We start from the raw sequence: 22,556 nt of genomic DNA, 5'->3' as shown, positions 1-22,556 counted from the left end.
TCAAGCCCATGAAACACATGAGCACCAAGACCCAGTTATTTTGCAAGCGACTGGAAACGGCCCCTCCACTGGGGGGGGCGCTAGAGGCACCCAAAAGATCTTGATTGTACATGGGGTATTCTCAAGGCAAAAGTCAGACTGCGCCTGGACATAGCAGCTAGCATAGAGCATGAGCAATATCTTGCAGAGTTATTGGAAATCCCTGCCTATTCCTAGAACTTGACACAAATATTCTGTGTCCAATTATAACCACCCAGAAGAGTCAGAGCCCCACATCCACTGGCACACCTGAGATCCTCCTTCTGAATGCGCCCACACTCTCTCCTTGAGTGTGCACTTTCACTTTGCAATAAAGCTCCTGCTGCTACATTTTCTCCTCTGATTGGTCCTTGAATTCTTCCTCGCACTGAAATAAAAAACCTGGCACTGGCTTGGGGCTGAGTCTCTCAGGGAGGGCCTAAGAATTCCATTCGGTTTCCAGTTATCAATTGGGGGTTTGACTTTTCTGTATGGTTAGATTATTTTCTGCACAATGGGAATGTATTGTTTTTATAATTCAGATCATGAAACCTAAGCAGTATCATAACATGGCTAAACCAAACAGACCACTAGCGAAGTCAGGTGAAGAGCATGGTAACAACAGAGCAACAAAAACAAGGAAGCCAAAACACAATGCTATTAATGAAATGATGGGAAAAGGTAAAGTGCTCTTCATTAGAATTCAAACTGAAAGTTCAGTCAAATTCTAGCAACTATCCTGGTCTCAGGATAAGAAAGCTGTTTTCATTGTAATTCTCCCAAAGTGTTACATTGCATTTAGGGCTATATTTTCCAGAGAACCTGCATCCAGGCCCATGAATCTTAAGGAAATTAGGTGGGTAGCTACAAAGTTATCTTTATGCAAACAATTATGGGCAAATCACTTGGGTTGTTCTCCAATTTTGAAGTCATTGGAATCAACATCTGGGTAGTCATTGCTAGTGATTTTCCTGGGGTCCAAACGTACATTTAGTTTCCCTGTTTTTGGCATATTTTGAGACCAGGGAGAGAGAAAAGGCACATTAAAAAAACATGAAATGTCTAATGTTACTGACATGGAGAAAAAAGTTACGTGGTCAACAAAACAAACAAAGCTGTCTGCTGACCAATCAGGAAAAAAAAAAAAAAAAAGGCAAAACAAATTTACTTTTTTTTTTTTTTTTTGTCCTGACTTAAACTTTTGCACTTGAAGATTCCTAAGGGATTGATTTTCTCCTTGCTTGCGAGATGAAACCAGGGAGTGTTCACCCTTGACAGGCCAACTGCTGCTTCAACTGCAGTCTGACCTTTGGCTTGCTGGTGGAATAATATTTCCCTGACACGGCTTTGTCAAACTGTCCTTTCGCTTTTGCAAACCTCAAGATAGGACATAGCGGGCCAGCAAACTCTTCCAGAAATCTTGCAGAGAATAAGCTGGCAACTTTTCTAGTAATTTGTGGTTGTGAAAGATGAATTGTAGACATTTCAGGGGCAGGCAGCTTCCCAGGGAATTGGGTTGTGTAGATATTCACTTCTGAAATGGAAATCTCTTTCTTGAGGTGTGTGAGGATTTTGTTCAAATCTTAGTTTGATGACTTGAGCTCAGAAATTAGTAATTTAAGGTGGAATGGTTTAGATGCCTTTCATACTTCTGTTTATAGCATGAAAAATGGATATTCTTATGCCCCATGCCAATGATAGAGATGTGTGCTATCATTAATTACTTATCTGAATCTGCCACCAAATAAGAATGCTAATACTACAGCTAAACCTTAAGATGACTTTAAAAATATCTGTCTTTACCACTGTCAGTCCACACTCCTTCCCCTAACTTTAAAGAAAAAAAAATCATTTTATGGTTAGGACTTCTTTTTGCATTTCCCAATGCATTTTATAGAGTCTGGACCTACATTTATTTTTAAACAGCAGGGACTATGCTGCCTTGCATGTCAGAGATGAGCGTGGCTCACACTCCACCCTCTTGTAAATGGGGATATTTTAATTCTGGGCTTTTTCCAGTATCTTCCTGTCCTCTCTGTTCTTTCTTTTCTTTGACCCTGTCTTGGCAATTAGCATTACCGAATGTGTTTATATGATCCAGACGGTGAAAATGGCATTATTTGCATCATCTTATTTAAACCTTACAACAACCTGAGGACAGCTCGTGGAGGTATAATTATCCTCAGTTTATCAGTAAAGAAATTGAAGAGATGCTGGTGAGCTAGCAGGGTAGGAATTTACTCTCAACCTGTTTCTAATGCTACTTTTCCATTACTCAACACATCCACTTGGATTCAGCACATTTTTTTCCTCAGAGTTAATTTTGTTAGGTTATTCTAAGGGGGTGATCTCCTGATCTCCCCGATGAGATTTTTGTTTTGTTTTGTTTTTTGTTATTCTGTCATTTAAAAGATAATCAAGCAGTTTGAGCAATTATCCTATTTTCCTTTATGTGTTTCATTGAACATACTAAAGTCCTGTTATGTCATTTATACCACTCTACTTAAACTTGAAATTGCAGTTTAATCTCTGACCCAACATATATGAAAGGATAATGGCTCTCCAAACCACACCTCTAATTTTATCTCCCTCCCATGTAATTTTCGTTACATTTGGTTTGACCAAAACAAAAACAAAAACAAAAACAAAAACAAAAACGAAAACAAAAAAACATTCATCTTTCGTTGGACACCGAGGCTCCTTCCACAGTTTGGCTATTGTGGACATTGCTGCTATAAACATCGGGGTGCAGGTGTCCCGGCGTTTCACTGCATCTGTATCTTTGGGGTAAATCCCCAGCAGTGCAATTGCTGGGTCGTAGGGCAGGTCTATTTTTAACTCTTTGAGGAACCTCCACACAGTTTTCCAGAGTGGCTGCACCAGTTCACATTCCCACCAACAGTGTAAGAGGGTTCCCTTTTCTCCGCATCCTCTCCAACATTGGTTGTTTCCTGCCTTGTTAATTTGCCCCATTCTCACTGGTGTGAGGTGGTATCTCATTGTGGTTTTGATTTGTATTTCCCTGATGGCAAGTGATGCAGAGCATTTTCTCATGTGCATGTTGGCCATGTTTATGTCTTCCTCTGTGAGATTTCTGTTCATGTCTTTTGCCCATTTCATGATTGGATTGTTTGTTTCTTTGGTGTTGAGTTTAATAATTTCTTTATAGAACTTGGAAACTAGCCCTTTATCTGATATGTCATTTGCAAATATCTTCTCCCATTCTGTAGGTTGTCTTTTAGTTTTGTTGACTGTAAATAAAAGAGAGAGAGAGAGAGAGAGAGAGAGAGAGAGAGAGAAAGAAAGAAAGAAAGAAAGAAAGAAAGAAAGAAAGAAAGAAAGAAAGAAAGAAAAGAAAGAAAAAAGAAACTGGTAATGAAATCTATGTAACAATGTAGAATGTTTGATATGGAAGCTATTACTCAGTGGAAGGGGTGGACAGTGTGCATGCATAAGCAAACACACTCCCCCCCCCCCCACACACACACTTACACACGCCTTCTTTTCCTGTCTAGTCTGGGGGATCATGAAGTGCTATTTAATGGGCTGCTGTGTTTTTCTAGCCTCCTGTACAAGGTGATCAACCTTGAGGAGGGGTAGAGACAACTTTGCATACTCTGAAGTATTCTGTAAGCTCAGTATTTATATTCAGATAAATAAAAATGTCAACAGAGATGCATAATAATAATGTGCACCATCTAAAAAGGAATTAATGAAGTATGTCAGGACTTTAGTTTCTGAGATTTTAAAATATATGTCCATAGGACATATTTAATGAATTTTAGTTTAATTCTAAATGGTTTGCTATAAAAACTCTTTCTGGGCTCTACTGTAATAAAAATAATTATAGAAGACTGGTCAGATGTTCATGGTGTAGCCTCTTATGCAATCAGAAAGATTCCAACCTTACTGACTTGGTCAGACAATAGTTAAGCCATATTTAAAATGATATGCTGTTCTACAACAGAAAGGAGACATTTCCAACTTTGTGGCAATCTGGTTTAACATTACTCTTTCCTTATAACTAGTCATATTTCTGTCTCTTTTCTGGTATAATTCTTCATTCTTTCTTTCTGACAACCATTGTTCTATGAATTTCAGATCATGTGAGTTGGTTCCTAGATTCAACCTTCCATATTTAGATCCCATAATCTTCCAAGATTGTGGGAAGTCTGCCATTCTCCATTTCATTAGGTAAGTGGAGATATTTTTACACTTTGAATCAATAAGTGCATAAAAAACTGGCTTTGGGGCTTTTCAAAATATCATAATTTCATAAAGAAGATTTAATTTAAGTTGGTAGGGATGCCTAGGTGACTCAGCGGTTGGGGGACTGGCTGCCCTCAGCTCAGGTCATGATCCTGGGATCCAGGATCGAGTCCCACATCAGGCTCCTGTGAAAAGCCTGCTTTTCCCTCTGCCTATTTCTCTGCCTCTCTCTCTTTCTGTGTCTCTCACAAATAAATTAATATTTAAAAATAATTTAAGTTGGCATTTGTCTGATATTATAGACTATAAACCATATGCCATTAGTGAAATGTTATGTTTTTTTTAGTCAATAAATATTGCAGGGACAGAACTATGTCCCCAGTACCATTCTAGATATCCAGGGAATAAAAAAGAGTAATATTCTAGATACCATTCTAGATATCCGGGGGCCTGCCTTCCAGGAGCACAATATGTATGTATATAATGGAAATGTTCAGGGTTCTGGTTCCAGGTAAGATGGAGTAAACACACTTTTTTCTGCCTGAGTACAGCTACGAAACATGGACAACATGCATGGAACAGCTGTTTGAAGACTGTGCCAAGTAAATGGCAACAGGCAAATTGAGAAAAACATCAGAATTTGAAGGTAAAACCAATTTTTTTTTCCTTCTGGCATCTCCTGACCTACAGGTAAAACAATTAGGAAAGCAGAAATTAATAGTGGTGTAGACAGAGCTCAAGGAGAAACCTCTAGCTGTGGCTTAAGAAATGAGAAGATTCCTTTTTAGAGAGTCAAGAAATGCACTTCTTTATTCTTTCCTCTGTTATGTGTGTCAGAAATGGCAGGGATAGTTACAGGATGCCCTAAGAGTCAGAACGCTGGGGAAAGTGAGCCCTCCTTTCTGTTGGGTCAAGTTGTGGCTTCAAGAGGGTGAGGTTGTGTCCACTTATACTTCTCCCACTCTACTACCAGAGCTAAAGGGAGAAATTGTACCATACACAGCTGGAGACTTCAACAGTCCTTTCTCTGGAGCATACAGAACCAGTAGATAGAAAATCGTCAAAGATTTAGAACAACTAAATACGATCAACCTATTGGATATAACGGACGTTTACAAACACTACTTAGGACTATCAGAATACACATTTTTTGTGTGTGTGTATGTAAAGCATACACCAGCATAGACCATAACTTAGGTCACAAAATAAAACTTAAGAAATGTGAGAAAAATTTAGATCAGGCTAACTATCTTCTTGACTCAAATGGAATTAAAACTAGAAAGCAATACAGAAAGGTAACAGAGAAATGTCAAAACATGAAAATTAAGTAATATACCAGAATAATCCAAGGATGAAAGAAATCTCAAGGGAAAATTATAGAACTTTGTAAACAGAATTAAAATGAAAATACTGAGCACCTGGGTGGCTCAGTCAGCAAAGCATCTCACTCTTGATTTCGGCTCAGGTCATGATCGCAGGGTCCTGAGGTCGGTCCCCATGTTGGACTCTGTGCACGGTGTGGAGCCTGCTTGGGTTTCTGTCTTTCCTTCTGCCCCTCCCTCTCAACCCTACTTGTGCTCTGTTTCTCTCTCTCTTAAAAAAAAAAAAGTACTGAAATCTGTGGGATGTAGCTAAAACAGTGCTGAAGGGAAATTTTAGAACATTAAAGTTGAGAACACCAAAGAAAGAAGAATGAATTAAATACAAAAATATTTTTCATAGTTCTAAATGATTCTAAAATTCATAAGGAAAGGCAAACAATTGTGAAAAAGGAGAGTTTAGTTGTAGAATCCTATCTCCCAATTTCAACTCTTACTACGAGGCTACTGTAGTGAAGATAGGATGGTATTGCTGAAAGTACAGACACAACTGATGGTAGGGAATAGAATTCAGGTACAAACCCACGCAAATACAACTTCTGGTTTTTGACAAAAGTGCAAAGGAATTTCAATAGAGAAAGCATAGTCATTTTAATAAAATAATGTTGGAATTGGGCAGCCATATGCCCAAAAATTAGCTTAGCCTTATACCTTATAAAAATACCTAGAAGAGATTCATAGATCTAAATGTAGAATGTAACACTAAATGGTTCTAGATAAAAACATAAGAGAAAACCTTTGTGACCTGGGATAAGTCAGCCAAACACTAATTCATGAAAAAAAAGGTGATAAATTGGACTACATTAGAATTAAATAATTTTTCCTTTTAAAAGACACTCCTAGGAGAATTAAGGACAACAAGTTACAGATGGGGAGAAAATATTTCCAAATAGCATTTCTGACAAAGGACTAATATTAATAATATATAATTAACACTCAATATTCAATAATAAGAAAACAAAAAACTCAATTTTACAGTGGGCAGATTTGAAAAGATACTACAGACATGAACATTTATGTTGATACAAAAATATATACACAATGTTTACAGCCATTCTATAGCACAATTGCCTAAAACTGGAAATATCACAAATGCCCTTTAGTGGTGGCCTAGGTAAACAAAATGTTAGATGTCCACCTGGGGGAGACAGATAGAGAAAGAGAGAAAAAATATATGCTCAAAGGAATCTTTGTGAATAAAGGAACTATACAGATGATCATTATAATAATAGCAAAACACTTTCACAGTGCTATGACTAATCAGTGTTTTAAACAGTGCGTGTATAGCAATTCATTTAACTTTATAGCAGCACTCCCTCAGTTCTCCAGACTTTTCTTTTTCATTTTTTTTATTTTAGATTTTTTCCATTTATTTGAGAAAGAGAGAGAGAGCATGAGCATGAACAGGAGGAGAGGCAGAGGAAGAGGGAGAAGCAGACTCCCCACTGAGCAAGGAGCAGGTTGGAGAACTCCATCCCAGGACCCTGAGATCATGACATGAGCTGAAGGCGGTTGCTTAACCCTCTGAGCCACACAAGGGCCTCAGTTCTCCAGTCTTTTAAAAATATATTTCCATTCATCTTTCGTTGGACACCGAGGCTCCTTCCACAGTTTGGCTATCGTGGCCATTGCTGCTAGAAACATCGGGGTGCAGGTGTCCCGGCGTTTCATTGCATTTGTCTCTTTGGGGTAAATCCCCAACAGTGCAATTGCTGGGTCGTAGGGCAGGTATATTTTTAATATAATATAAATTATACCTGTAATATAATATAAATTAATTATACCTGTAATATAATATAATTTAATATAATATAAATTATACCTGTAATATACCTGTTTGAGGAACCTCCACACAGTTTTCCAGAGTGGCTGCACCAGTTCACATTCCCACCAACAGTGTATGAGGGTTCCCTTTTCTCCGCATCCTCTCCAACATTGGTTGTTTCCTGTCTTGTTAATTTTCCCCATTCTCACTGGTGTGAGGTGGTATCTCATTGTGGTTTTGATTTGTATTTCCCTGATGGCAAGTGATGCAGAGCATTTTCTCATGTGCATGTTGGCCATGTCTATGTCGTCTTCTGTGAGATTTCTGTTCATGTCTTTTGCCCATTTCATGATTGGATTGTTTGTTTCTTTGGTGTTGAGTTTGATAAGTTCTTTATAGATCTTGGAAACTAGCCCTTTATCTGATATGTCATTTGCAAATATCTTCTCCCATTCTGTAGGTTGTCTTTGAGTTTTTGCTTCAACGTGGATGGAACTGGAGGGTATTATGCTGAGTGAAGTAAGCCAGTCGGAGAAGGACAAACATTATATGTTCTCATTCATTTGGGGAATATAAATAATAGTGAAAGGGAATATAAGGGAAGGGGGAAGAAATGGGTGGGAAATATCAGAAAGGGAGACAGAATGTAAAGACTGCTAACTCTGGGAAACGAACTAGGGGTGGTAGAAGGGGAGGAGGGCGGGGGGTGGGAGTGAATGGGTGACGGGCACTGGGTGTTATTCTGTATGTTAGTAAATTGAACACCAATAAAAAATAAATAAAAAAAAATATATTTCCATTAGATCTATTCCTGAAAATCTAAATATACAAGGTTACATAATCATGACTCAGGTAGTATTGTAATATTAAAGGTCACCTAAAAGTCTTGTGGATTCAAATTCATTGAGGAATAATTGAGAAACCCTGTAGCATGCACTAAAGCACTAAAGTTCGTTCAAGGTCAGTGATTCTAGGAATATTTTCAAAATTTCCTGGATATAAATTAGATAATAGTTTAAAAATACAATAAATCATCCCAATAAACTTAGATTGGAAGTTAGTAGGCTAAGTAAATCATATAGAGAAAAAATATGTATAAATCTATAAAACATCAAACCCAAGCCTCTAACTTCTTGAAAAATAAGAATGTAGTTGACCAAAAAATTCAAAAACATTATTCAGTCTTTCTGTGGAATAATCGTGCTCCTTATATGAAAACTTTTGGAAAAAAATAAAACAAAGAATTAATGAAGCATTAGTAATTACGTATGTATGAAATTTTGAATTTTCTCTTTAACTCCAGGAAATATCTGAATTATTTTTTTAATTGTAGGCCAATATCCTGAGGTTTCACTATCTTATTGTTTGTTCCTTTTCTTTTTTTCTTTTTTTTTTTTTTTTTAAGATTTATCAATTACCACCACCACCACCAACAACAAAATAAACCTATAAAACTCAGTTAGGAGAAGATGATGTATAGGACAAACAATCCTAGTCCATGGTTCAATAAAATAATGTACAGAAGATTATTTTATAAACTGCAACAGTATTGAAGTGCTATAATTATTAGGAAGACATGAAGTACAGTGAAGAGGACAGCAGAATGTCCATTTGAAAGTCACCCTCAGGGATGCCTGGGAGGCTTGGTTGAGCATCTGACTCTTGATTTCGGCTCAGGTCATGATCTCACAGTTGTGGGATCGAGCCTCAAGTCAGGCTTGCTGCTCAGCATGGAGTGTGCTTGAGAGTCTTTCTCTTCCTCTGCCCTTTCACCCTGCTCTCTCCCTTTCTTAAATAAAAAAAATAAAATAAAATAAAAATATAAATAAATAAATACATAAAATCTTAATAATTTCTTCCTGCAAGAGCTAATAGGTCACAGAAACTCTCAGGTCCTCAACTTATTCATCTGTAAAATGGGCCACTGCTCACACCAGTGCACAGATGGCTGGGAAAATTAAAGAGGACAATAAAAACCAATGCAGAGAGTGAATTATTACATACAAAATACATACTTTCATACAAATTTTATTTTTTAATTTTTTTTCATACAAATTTTATTATGACTTTATATTCTCTGTGGGGATATTCGATGACTTTTTAAACAGAGGAAGGGAAAAAGGGGGGCAAAAGATGACTTCAGAGTCATCTGAAGTAATAAAGCATGTTGCTGGGTCATGAGTGAGATGGCCCTAAGCATGAGGACACTAACATTTTTAAAGAAATAAAAGTTATGGTCATTGTTGGACTGGAAGAGGAATTTGGGAAAACAAATTGTAGCCCAGGAAAAGTGTTCTGTGCTTTTTCAGTTAGAATTTCTCTTTCTGGAGCTGCCATGCATAGTTGTTCAGATGTTAACCGAACAAGAGGATCTAGACAAATGTATGGAATGGAGCTAAGATCCAGCCTATATTTTACTTGGGAAGCCACAGAATTTAGGATTGTATTTGTCTGAGGAAGGGGTGCCTTATTCAAATGAGCATGGAGACCCTGTGGGCTACCTGCAGCACTTCACCTGTAGCCCAGTTACCTTCTGATAAGGTCGGCCTTAGCCATCTCCCCTCATATGAAAGCATAGAGCTCTTAAGACCTACACTGCTTATGAAAAACAGTCATATGTTGCATTTTATTGTTGGTATTAATTTATTACTGTCATTATCTGTCAATAAAATTTTTATTATGCAATGACATTTATTGCACATCTGTGTTGTGTGGGCTGGGATGTGTTTATGACTTATCGCTCAAAGAACCTAAAATACATCTTGAGTGTAGGAGTAGTTAGAGTTTCTTGGATCTGTTTGACCTCGTGACATGCCCTGTTTAGCTGCTGAGATTTTCTTTGAAGACATTTACTGATTGATTGATTGATTGATTGATTGATTGATTGATTTACTAGCTGGGGTCAAAATAGTCTGAGGAACGCCAAATGGTAATGATAGCAGATAGTAGAAAAATAAGAATGTAAAATAATTACTAAAATTGGAAGTGTAAATGTGTAGCAGGTGAAAACCTAAAGTCAAATCACGAAAGCTTAGGATGTGTTACTTCCACCTCTTCATCTGCTGATCATCATATTTTTAGTTTCAGTATTTTTATCTTCTGACTTTTTCTGGGATGTTAACATTTAATTTTAAAATTAGGTTTGCATTAGAAATATACTTAGAATGACTTTGACATATTATTGAATATTATTTTTTTCAAATAAGTGAAAAGAAAAATGAGGGTAGAGTATTCTAGTTTAGTTTAGAGACTGTTTTTGAGGAATACATTTACTTTATATACAGAGAGATTCCTGTTAAGGCTCTTCATCAATATAAAACACTTAGGACTAAGTTATTGTATTCCAAGGTCAACTTTTGCAACTTCTGCCTGGCAGCTGCAATTTTAAGATGCCACCCACTGTAAGGCAAATTTGATTTCAGATATTTTTAAATGAGAAAAGTGGATATCTTAGACTTGATGAAGTATGGTGGTAGGTGAGCAGCAGGGTTGGTTGTGTGCTAGGAGTGGTGGATGGAAAGATGTTCTGTTCTGCAGGTGTTGAAATTAGGGTAGTTGGGGAGACTAGCTTTGAGTGAGAGTGATACAAGGTCAGGAACCTCAAAGGCATGACTTTAGTTCAAAGATGTACCAGTTGACAGAAGGCAGCCCCAGTGGCAAGCAGAGGGAAGTGAGCACTGTTCCCAGGGGTCCATGTGAGTCAGGGACATGAGATCCAGCATCACATACGTGTGGCTGAGACCCCTGGCCACTAAAGTCAAGTCTGTTATTCTCCTTCACAAAACCTGCACAGGAACTTAACCATGTCTCCCTGAAGGACAAAACAATTCAAGGTTACAGCCAACATTCCCTATGCCAGTAGGTGAAAAGAAGGATAAAGATGGAAATCATATGGTGCCTTAATAAAAATAAGGGAGAATCAGCCCATCTTCTACTGCAACCCTCTTCTCTAAATAGATAAAGATGGAGATGCATCAAAACAAAAACACCTTGATGGCTATACTGCTGAGCATTTATCTTAATTCTTTGGCTTTTCACCTCATTCTTGGGTTTTCTACAGTACAATTTGCTCGTGCCTTCACAGTCCTGGCAAGAGCAGTGGTCATATATTATTTGCAATAGCCCTGGGGAAATACAGTAAAATAGTTTTTGTGAGAGTACAGCTAGGAGAACAGTATTTACAAAGGATACTTGCTGCGTTGGTTATGATTACCAGCCTTGAATTGATGTAACAAAAAGAATATGCTTTACCAAGGAGTGATACTGCTGAGATTTTATAGAGACATTATAATTCACAGTGAATCTCCAGCACAACTGGGTTTACCCCTACCTCTACCTGGAGTCAAATTATCTGGGCTCTCCTTGAACAGGAAAAAGTACAGAGCTGTAAATGAGAACATATGCAGATTTCCTCTCACATGGGCCAGATGAGAAGATGATTTACCTTTGGGGTATTGACCAATGATAGGTAGGAGATCTGAAGAATGACATTCTAGGCTGGGGAGGGAGGTGAAAGAAAGAAATTGCCTTCCCTTCCAGGATGGAGGCTGTCTGGGCTGTTTGCCTCCCCATGGTCTTCAGGTTAAATCTGGACTGCAGAGTTAGAGGTCATAGGTACTGTTAGGTCCCTTATAATCTAGCTGCTCAGTCTCATGGCATTCCATTTCCCCATGCTCTCTACAGTCTACAAGTTCATCTCTCAAACAAAATTTTATGTGCAGTCATATGATTCTCTGATTTTCCTGCAGTGCCATTCCCTGTCTTGTCTTCAGGTTTTCATGTGGACTGAGTTCTTTCCTCCAACCCTTGATTCCCCTCTCTTCCCCAAAGCAGGAAAACAATTATTCATCCTTTAGGACTTCTTTTATATATTCTTCTAAGAAGAATTCTGGATCCCTAAAGGTCAGATTGGATTCATTACTTTGTTCTTAACATCATGTTGTGTTTATAGTCATCATACCCTTTATTTTTTTAAAAGATTTTATTTATTTATTCATGTGAGACAGAATGAGAGAGGCAGAGACACAAGCAGAGAAAGAAGCAGGCTCCATGCAGGGAGCTTGATGTGGGACTCAATCCTGGGACTCGAGGATCACACCCTGGGTTGAAGGCTGACGCTAAACTGCTGAGCCACCCAGGGATCCCCAGTTGTCATAGTCTTTAACAGACTATTTATATATAATACATTTATTAATCTTGTGTGTTTCTCCAATAAGACTGTAAACTATAAGGGAAAGGAACATGCTTTAGCAGAAGCTGAAAATTGCCCACGAGAGCCTATTCTGTCTTTGTTTCATAGCAATAGATGGTTAACTACTCCCACAGACCCTGTCTTCTCTTCTTCCACAATGGTAGCATTCTAGCTGGAATGCAATTGTCTAGGCTGGGACATCCTTTGAAGCTCTGGGCCACCATATGCCTAAGTTTTGGAGATTGACTAGAATTAAATATGATGTTTCATTTTATAGGCCTGCTCTTCAATATTTTGTATGCCTTTTCCTCTCCCCATGAACTGGAATATGGACATGCCTGAGACTCAGCTTTGCCACACATTTTTGCACATGCAGAGAAACAAGATGGAAAGGACCCAGGTCTTTGACTGACTGGGAAGAACTGACCTAACTGCCCCTAGACTTTTTCTTTTCACTCTTGTGAGAGAAATGAATTTCTAACTTCTTTATGCTGTTGATTTAACCTGGCATCTCTTAGGCCAACAAAGAACAGAGAAGCTTGAATAATACCACAAGACTCAAATACATGTCCTTAGCTAAGCTGTCAGGCTATGTGGGGCAGACACATGTTGCAGCCTGCAGAGCTGGTCATCTTTCTTATGCAATGAAAAATATTTAGTAGAACTACCCTTGGAACAACCTGGAAGGTGGACAATGTACGTAAACATCCTTGGCTTTAAAGGAAGCACTTGGCGTCATATTATAAGAGTGAATTCGCTTTTTTTCTTTTAAGATTTTATTTATTTATTCATGAGAGAGAGAGAGAGAGAGAGAGAGGGAGGCAGAGACACAGGCAGAGGGAGAAGCAGGTTCCATGCAGGAAGCCCAACGTGGGACTCGATCCCGGGTCTCTGTGGATCACGCCCTGGGCGGAAGGCGGTGCTAAACTGCTGAGCCAGCACGGCTGCCCATGAATTTGCTTCTTGAGGATTATATTGAGGAATTATAAGAATGATGAACTCAGGCAATGACTGGCTGGTTTTCAAGAAGAAATACAATATAATAGAGAGCATGTAAAATACAATATAATAGAGAGCACGTAAAATTAGAAATACAATATAATAGAAAACATGTAAAACTGGATATAATTATTGTTTTTCAGAATCTTCCTTCAAGGTTAACTGTATAGGCCAGCATGGAAGTAAGTCATCACTCCCAGATCAGGAATTCTTTGCACTTCCTACCTCATCTACTGTTTTTGTTCAGTTTTCTAAATGGTAGTTTTTATGAATCAGTTTTTGTGTACAGGGAGCCATGTCCCAACCTGATGGAGGACAGAAAATCACCCACAAAATATGAAATTTGCGTAGGATAAAGTAACTGGGTGGAATTTTTTATTTCCCTTGAGTAGAATTGATAGTGTTTTACATATAAGGAGAAGTTTATGTAGAAATTTGGTGACATGACGGGTAGCCTGTAGTGGAGAATGCTATCTCCTGTCAAAAAATATACTTCCTATGTAGTGATAGAACTGAATTATAGCTGGGACATAGCCTTCAAGCTTGAGGCTAAGCATTCAGCCCTCACCGACACTCTCTGCAACCCTGTGATCTCACCAGCAGAACATGGTGGGCGTTGAGGGTGCCTCTTCTAGGTGTCTATTCCATGCACACCATTCATCTGTCAATACAGACATCTACTAAGCCATTCATTGCTGTATGTTGCCTTCTTTAAATTATCTATGCTGTTATAATTCTTGATGACCCTACTATGATATCCTGACCCACAGGAGGCAGTGACAATCCCAACACACTGAGTAAGGACCATTCCACATAGACACAGTTGGGAGCATTTCTTCTCTCTGGGTTCTTACCATTTCTCAGGATTCTATCCAGGAAACAAGAGTTATCTCCTTTCTTCTCTTATATCCCCAAACCGATCTGAGACTGTATTGCCTCCTCAAGGTTCCACCTTGGAAGCAGTAAAACACCAATCCCCTTTCTTGAGTGCCCACCAACCTCACACTCTGTTCACTTCCAGTTTGAGTGTCCTCCCTCTTCTTAGCCTAAAAAAGTTATTTTCTACAGGCACCTCGGTGGCTCAGTGATTGAGTGTCTGCCTTTGGCTCAGGTCGTGATCCTGAGGTCCTGGGATCGAGTCTCACATTGGGTTCCTGAAGGGTGCCTGCTTCTCCCTCTGCCTATCTCTCTACTTCTCTCTCTGTCTCTCATGAAAAAATAAATAATCTTTAAAAAAAAAGAAAAAGGAAAAAAGTTATTTCCTTGCCCTTGGAAGGGTATGGTGAAAAGAAAAAATCTGACTCTTTTTGTCCCACAAAAATCTATGTTAGGCCACAAGTCTTTTAAATTACTCTATGAGTGGAATATTTTAAAATTCACCCAGAGGAAAATTTTTTTCTCTCTTTTCTTCTGTTCCACTGTCACACATACCTTTCTTGACACAATAAGCATAAAAAAAACTTTACTATCAAAGTTGAGGTAAGGGCCAGACAGGAAAGGAAATGCCAAGAAAAATAGAATTGGTTAATATTTCATGTTTAAATAGGGCAAATTATATGGTGCATACTTATTTGAGAATCTGAAGTTGATTCTAATCAAACCTATCCTAATATAAGAAGAAACGATCCAGTTTTGATTATAAATGGCTTGATTTCAAACTGCAAAATAGATCTTGAAAAATTTGTGGAGGATCATAATTTTATCAACTATAGCATCTCTGGCATTTATACCATCAAAAATTCTATTTGTCTGAAGACTTGGCTGGTCTCCTAGGACAAGATGATTTTAGAAATAATTGTCAAAGTCGAGGACCCAAGACAAAGACTCCAATTGAAACGTTAGGGAGGAAGGTGAAGGAATTAGGATGCCGATAGGCAGAAGAGATTCGAGATGTTCAAGCCAGGTCTTAGATGCTAGTTATCACCCTGAGAAGTGTCCTCCAACCCAGGTTCAGGTACATTGGTACAATCTATTTCCTTTCTCTGGAAGGTGAAGAAGAATATCAGGGAGGCTCTGTCCAGGAATGTGAATAGCCCTCAGTATCTTAGAAGGAAAGGAAATAGTTGTTTTGAGAGGTTAAAGGAAAGACACCGTGTATTATAGATGCTGTTCCTATTCCCTAGTGCTAGCTATCAACTCCCCTTGACAGAAAACAGGATCAACCGGTGGTGGTGAACTGATTACTGTGATTTTTGAGAATGTTTTAATGACCTAAATGTGGCCTCTTGGTCTGAGAGATGCCCAGGATAGCGTAAATAAAATAGCTGCTCTTTAAAAGATGCCCCCACACAACACCAGTGCCCACCTGCATGCAAATCTAAGCCCTTGTCTGTGATGTTATCTTATTGGAATTTTCCATACCATGTGAGGTTGAGTTGATCTCCTGAAACTCTCTCCACCCTGATCACTGAAATACCCTGCCTCTTGATTCTTCCTGTACCTCTCTGACTGTATTTTTTTCACTATTTTTTTCTGTCCTCTTCCACCAGTTTCTTAAAATCTAAGTTTTCCACCATATTCTGCACTCCATTTTCCTATCTTCCAGCTTTGCGTTGTTTTCCTGGGATATGTCACCTACTTGGTTATTATGGATATATGGAGGATACTCATACAAATTTGTGAATCCTTTCAGGTTTCTCTAAGTAGAACAATGCATCCTCCTTTATGCTGTTGTTGACATTTGCTCGGAGCTTCATGAAGCCAGGGGAAGCTTTTGTTCGCTTACTTTTCCATAACTAGCTCCTAGCATAGTGCCTGCCACATACTGTATATCCTGCATGTATGAATAATGCATGCATGTGTGTAGATGACTGTTTATCTACACACATGTGTTATAAATTAGCTTTTAGTGCCGGTCTTACACTGAACACCTCTAAGGACAATGCAGGAAACAGCTAAATACAAAAGCAGCTTTCAAGAAAGAGTAATCAAACTAATAACAGTGCCTTTTAATAGATTAAGTTTAAATACTTGGCACATTATAGGGTAAGGGAGAAGTCATCAGTCTAGCGTAATGTTTTGCTTCTAGAAACCGCTGTATTTTTCATCTTATATGCTGACATATCACAAAAAGTTACAACTAAAACTGAACTCAAAATTGAAGAAGAGTGATTGATTGAGACACAAGATACAAAAATCTCAGAATGAAGGCTGCCCTTTGCTAACTTGCCTCACAGTGGTAATTTGTTTACCATCAATGAATACACCAGTAGCCCATTTATGTTAATACTAACATTTTGAAATATCATAGGATTATTACCATGTCATTCGCAAGTGTCATCTGTTGACTTTTCCCCAAGAATCATAGATATTTTCATCCTACAGGGAAATCAAGAGATTATCTTGTCCAGCTCTTTACTTTTAGGCAGGTAAGTCATTAATATTCTTATCTCAGGAAAAAATAGTTGCAGGAGCCATGAAAAAGGAAGGACTTGACCAAAGTACACAGTTAGTTAGCAGTGGTTTCCTAGGCTCGACGTTGAGCAACTGTGTGCACTTGTTACTATTCTGAACTGCTGATTTGTCCGCAGCATTTATTACCCTGAATTAACTTCATAGAATGCTTGTATGATAAGGCATATTCAGAGATGCATGTGGAGAATCAAGAAGGGAGGGCACATGATGACTTCTCAGGAGCAAGACAAAGAAAAGGAGCAGTCATCTTTAGGCTCATCCTTTGAGTTACAAAGATTTTGCACACAAAACAAGCAAATGAACCTCTAATTTTCAAAGAAAAGCCTAACAATGATCTTAAACAGCCATATCTGAAGAGTACAATATGGATCAATAAGGTTATGAGGAACTCTACTTTCTCTCTTTATCCTTTTCCCACCCAGAATGTGGTGAATGACCTGTAGAACCTTATTGTTATTCAATTTGAGTTATGTTCCATAGGGAAAGAGAGATGTAAGGAGAAATGTGAATGTTTTGGTACTTGCCATCCACTACTGATACATTTGAGCTAGAGATTTGCAGAAAGCATCTGTAAATTATGGCATTTGTGGACTAAAAAACACTGCATCTCTTTCTAAAACTCAACTCAAAGCAACCATTTCCCTTTCCTCAGCCGCAGACTGATATATCAGTCTGGTACTACAGAACTCCCATCCTGGAATACAGCTGTGTCTATCCTCTTCTGGTACTCTCCCGGTTCTGAACTTACGTTCTCTTTTCCCATGTTCTATCAGCATGACAATTTCCATTTGTTCACATCTAGCATAGTACACTCTGCAGTGACTGTCCCAGCAAATGCCCGTTTTCTGCCCCCATGCAGTTGCAAATTCTAGACATTGACCACAATCAGCCCTAGCCAATCAGAATAGTCCATCCTCTTGGATGCAGTGATTGGTGTAGGGAAAGACATCTACTGGAATGTGGTCCGACAAGAGTGAATCCCATGACTTTATTTAAGGATAGAACAGGGGACAAGGTGATGTCTCCTGCTATGAATGGTGTGACATGTAGAGTGGCCCTGGCCATTCTGATGGAAAAGCCATCCTGAGGATGTAGCCAAAATGACAAACAGGGGGAAGATGTGAGAATCTCACTTGAAGCTTGCTTACCCTCTTCATCGTTTGGCTACAAAGGCAAAATCGGAGATGAATACAGAGGCAAAAAAGCCAGTTTGAGTTAGCTATCCTTTGACTTATAACTGAAATAATTTTAAAAGCTCTCTGGGGAAGGAGAGTGTGTTACAACATGTACACAATGTGGAACTTTGCTGGTCTAGGGATGTCCTCCTGTCAGAGAAACAAATAGCCCACTCCACCAGGGAGGGGGTTGGCAATGTCATTTTGCACCATGTCCTTAAAGGTAAGTGCGTTAGGTTATGAATTTGATGGTATAATTATATGCTCTTATGATACAACTCTTCCAACTATTTGTACTTTGAAGACCAGACTTTTAAGCCCAAAGGAGTGATTTTCTCATGCTGAAATTTGCCTAAGTTTGTTTGTGGGCCAGCAGAGTTTATTTGCCTCTCAGATGTGTACAGACTACTCCACCTGTGTGTGCTACACTTTGGGTGAATTAAAAACGATATAGCTTTACTATTAATTCTGATAACCAAGGGAATGCCATTCTTTAACAATTCTTTGTCATGCTCTTCTGTACCACGATTCCTTTTTTTCCCAAATGCCCCACTGTGTTCCAGATTGTACTTATTTTATAATGAAGGAACATCTACCATGGTTTAAATAACATCTTTAAGTTTTTGTCAGGGTTGTTATTTTGTTCTGTCTTTTTAAATTTGCTTTTGGTGGGGATGAAGCACAACCGAATTATTGCATAGGAAGCGGCCTCACAGAGTTTTGGGCTCAGCTGCATAGCCAAGGCAGATGGGAAGACGTAGCATCTGCTACACATTCTGGGTAAACGTTTTGTAGCCTCTTGAGCAAATATAAATTCAAGGTGCCCTGTCCTTCTCCCTGGACCTTTGGCTGGCATCCAGGAAACCTGGTGAACCATCTGTCCATCCCTGTTTATGGTCCATTGTCGAAGACATTCTTAATTTTGCCTCATTTTGTCTTGTTTATAAGTGGGGTCCGTACTGTGCACAGAGAAGAGCCTTGGGCTCGAGGTAAAGACTTATTGGTTCTAATCTTTGTTTGGTGTCTGACCTGTAGCATAACCTCAGGTAGAACATTTCATCTTTCATGGCTCCTTTCCACATCTGTAAATCATGGAGTTGAACTGGATGTTCTCTGAGATGCCTTCCAGATCCCATGAAGAGCTTGTCTTTGTGGGAAAATATGATGTCCCTTCCCTGAGTACTGAGTACAGGTCCCAAGTACTCTGCTTTCACAGAGTCCTTCGAAACCTGAAGAAATGAGTTTGTTGTTATAAGGATGCCATGTGGACTAAATAAATTGTGGTAGTGACTTTAACAAAGTACCAATTTCATAGACATGTTCTCTGGGCACAGCTGGGCATGCACTCATCCATCCATCCATCCATCCATCCATCCATCCATCCAACAGGGCTTGGGCTCTTCCAGTGATGGGGGCTCCTATATGTGCTGTGTCAGAGGCGAGAAATGTCAGGGAGAGGCAAGTACCGTGCATGAAGGGTTATTTCTCTGTGCTCAAGAATGGAGCTCATCCTCTAAGAGGGAGAAAGACATAAATAAATGATTAGTTTACTAACTTCCTTTGTGGATTGAGGACCAAGGACAAAAACCGAAGGAGGGTAATGAGGCCAAAGGAAAGAAGACTCAAAAGAAGCATATACACTGGATGCTAGGGAAAGATCATTTTCAGTTGCTTACTTTCCCCCACCACAGTTAGAAAACTATCCAAAATAAACTCATCCCGTGATTGCAAGAGCCCAATTAAGAAACCTAGATGATTAAATATGCACTGTATAAATCAATGTATTGGATGTATGTGAGCTTGCTGAGTATGTAACTATGACTGTTTTGTTCACTGCTGCATCCCCTACAATTAGCACAGAGTCTACATGTAGCTGACACTCAATAAATACTTTCCAAGTGACTGGTGGAAGAATGTATTCATATTAATTCTAATTGAGGTGATGTGATGTTTTCTTTATCAATTATTAAATAAAAGACCCTATATGTCAATGTGTAGGAAAGGAAATAGGCTGATTTGCCAACAGCAAAACATTGCAACTTCACTTTCATGAAATTAGGAAGGGAATGATGATGTGAACATATTTTTAAATAATCTTAATACTGAAAATTAATAGAGAAGGTGGAAGTAAGAATTTTGTGTGATCACGGAGCTCTAACAATCTCACCTAACGCAGAATTTGCTAATTCTTCATTACTATTACATTTACTAAAAAACCCCTGATATACTGTAAAAGCCCAGAGCAGTTGGAGGAGCGCTGTCAGTGAATGGCCATCAGAGCCAAGGTGATCAATTCTGAGCAAAGGTTTAACAGCCTGAGAAACAAAGATGTAGCATTTCACCCAATAGTAAGCCTTGGAAATTGCGGGGGGGCCACAGACCAAAGTGTGAGTGTATGGCTCTGTGACTGTCCCAGCAATGAGCCTTCTATCACCCAGAGAGTGACAGCAGTAATGCCATCAAGATTGTAGCAATTACTATAGTGCTCATGCTCTCTCTCTCTCTCTCTCTCTCCTTTTTTAACAAGGGAGACCAATATACATTAGAAGTCCTTACATCTTATTTATATACAGTAAGACATTTTGGATGCAAACCTTTGCTTTTATGTAATTTTTACTTATGGGCCTTATTCCTTTGGCAAAGGAAATCACAGGCCTGAGCCTTCTCAAGTGAAAATAATTTTAGCTTTTATAGGAACGATAGAGTCGTTTGAAGCAGTAGGAACATCTTAATGATTAAAGACATATTTTTCAGCGTGAGGCTGATGGACTGGGGCTTGGTCAGATCTGGGTGGGATAGAATACAGTCAAGTGATCAGAAGCTTTCAGGACATTTTGTGGCTTGAAGGAAAAAGCTTTCAAATCTTTTAAAATTGCTCTGCACTAAGGCATTTCAGGGCCCACTTCCTTTTCAGATTCAACCATTAGAAAAATGGGAAGCGTTGCAATCATTGCAAATGGGCTCAGTGGGCAGAGGCAAGAGCAGAATTAGGGGTATTGGTGCACATTATGCTGATAGGTGCTCCCCCAGTCACTCAGCTAATCTCCTGGCAATGATTCTAAAACTCTAAAGTTGCATGGTGTGAGATCTCTTCATAGAGGAAAAAAATATGAAGGAAACGGCATTTGAGGATGACAGTAGAGTGCAAACATATCCCCTGTCCCCCTGGTGGTATAGCCAGTTCACTCATGACATCTTGGAATGAAGTTTGCCCAGGAAAGTGGGAGTCTGGCCATAAGGAGCCACATTTTCATCATACCTGCTCCTATGTAAACTGACACTTGCTAAAGTTATTGAATATGAACCTTTTCTTTCCTTCAAAGAATGGAGCAGTCAGACAGATCAGGTGTCAGGAGTTTACCTTGGTGTGTTTCCGTAGCTGACACTGCTAGCTGCCAGTGCAGAGCTTCATCACTTGCGTGGACAGAACTCAGATCCCCTCAGGGGTGGACAGAACCTGGGTGGCTGCAGTACCTGCATCAGCATCCAGTGTGCCCCAGAAAGAACATCATTTTCATGTTCACATGATACTAACATTTTTAGGAAATACTGACCTGCCAGATATCTCTTCTTTCCTTTCGTATTGTAAGAGAATTCTGATTTTGTTTGGGGCAGTACTATGCTCAATAAAAGTATTTAATATTCTGATTCGCTTGTGGCTAGTGATGTTCAGGTGACATAGTCATTGCCGATAAAATGTGAGCAGGAGTGTGCTTAGGTGGACCTTCTGGATAACCTAGAGTTTCCTAGAGTATTGGGTCTCAAAGTCTCTGGGCCAGCAGCAGTATTCACAAATCCTGGGCACTTGTTAGAAATGCAAATTCTTTACCTAGACTACATAATCAGAAACTGGGGGTAAAGCCCAGCAATTTTTGTATTGACAAGTGTCTATGTGATTCTGGTGCATGATAAAGTTTGAGAACTAATGTCTTAGGCCTAGTGTAATTCTTCTTAAATTTGATGGAAATTGGAGTCACTGGGGTGATGATGCTTCTTGGATACTGCCCCCCCCCCCCCCAGAAAGTCTTGTTTCATTGCTCTGGGAGATGGGTTAAGTCCATGCCCATCTGTATGGTTGTAATACGAACAGAGATGCCAGATGTCACCTTCTTGCTCGCCAGGTGATTCTAGCTCGGAAACGTGGGAAGAGCCTGGTCCTCTCATGGCATATGCCATACTGTTCTTCTCAGTGATGGAGATGACTGTACTGCGTCTGCATTTCTGCTTCTGTTTCCTTATTTGCTGTAAGCTCCCTTTACAAGTAACAAAGATGGCAATGCCAAAAATCTGGAGTGCTTCTTCCTATCCATCTCCCCACCCTGAGTTGTCCTTTAAAATGAAAAGTGGGTTAGATCCCAAAGGTAGTGAAGAACTTTTTAAGTATGGTAGCAATGATTATATAGTTA

The 22,556-nt window shown here is 39.1% G+C and overlaps 1 long non-coding RNA gene across 1 annotated transcript in view; it reads left to right on the top strand.

Moving 5' to 3' along the window:
- LOC112657272 (uncharacterized) overlaps window positions 1–22,556 on the top strand; it is a 71,596-nt gene that overhangs the window by 8,277 nt on the left and 40,763 nt on the right. The window contains exons 3-4 of the long non-coding RNA XR_003134940.3: window positions 4,120–4,212; window positions 4,779–4,873. This is a non-coding gene — a long non-coding RNA (uncharacterized LOC112657272). The remainder of the gene's footprint in view (window positions 1–4,119; window positions 4,213–4,778; window positions 4,874–22,556) is intronic.

This window comes from Canis lupus, chromosome 35 (genome assembly GCF_003254725.2).
Source record: "Canis lupus dingo isolate Sandy chromosome 35, ASM325472v2, whole genome shotgun sequence".
Taxonomy (NCBI): Eukaryota; Metazoa; Chordata; class Mammalia; order Carnivora; family Canidae; genus Canis; species Canis lupus.
Note: the sequence above shows the minus strand (reverse complement) of the source record. Positions and strands in the feature narration are given on the sequence as shown.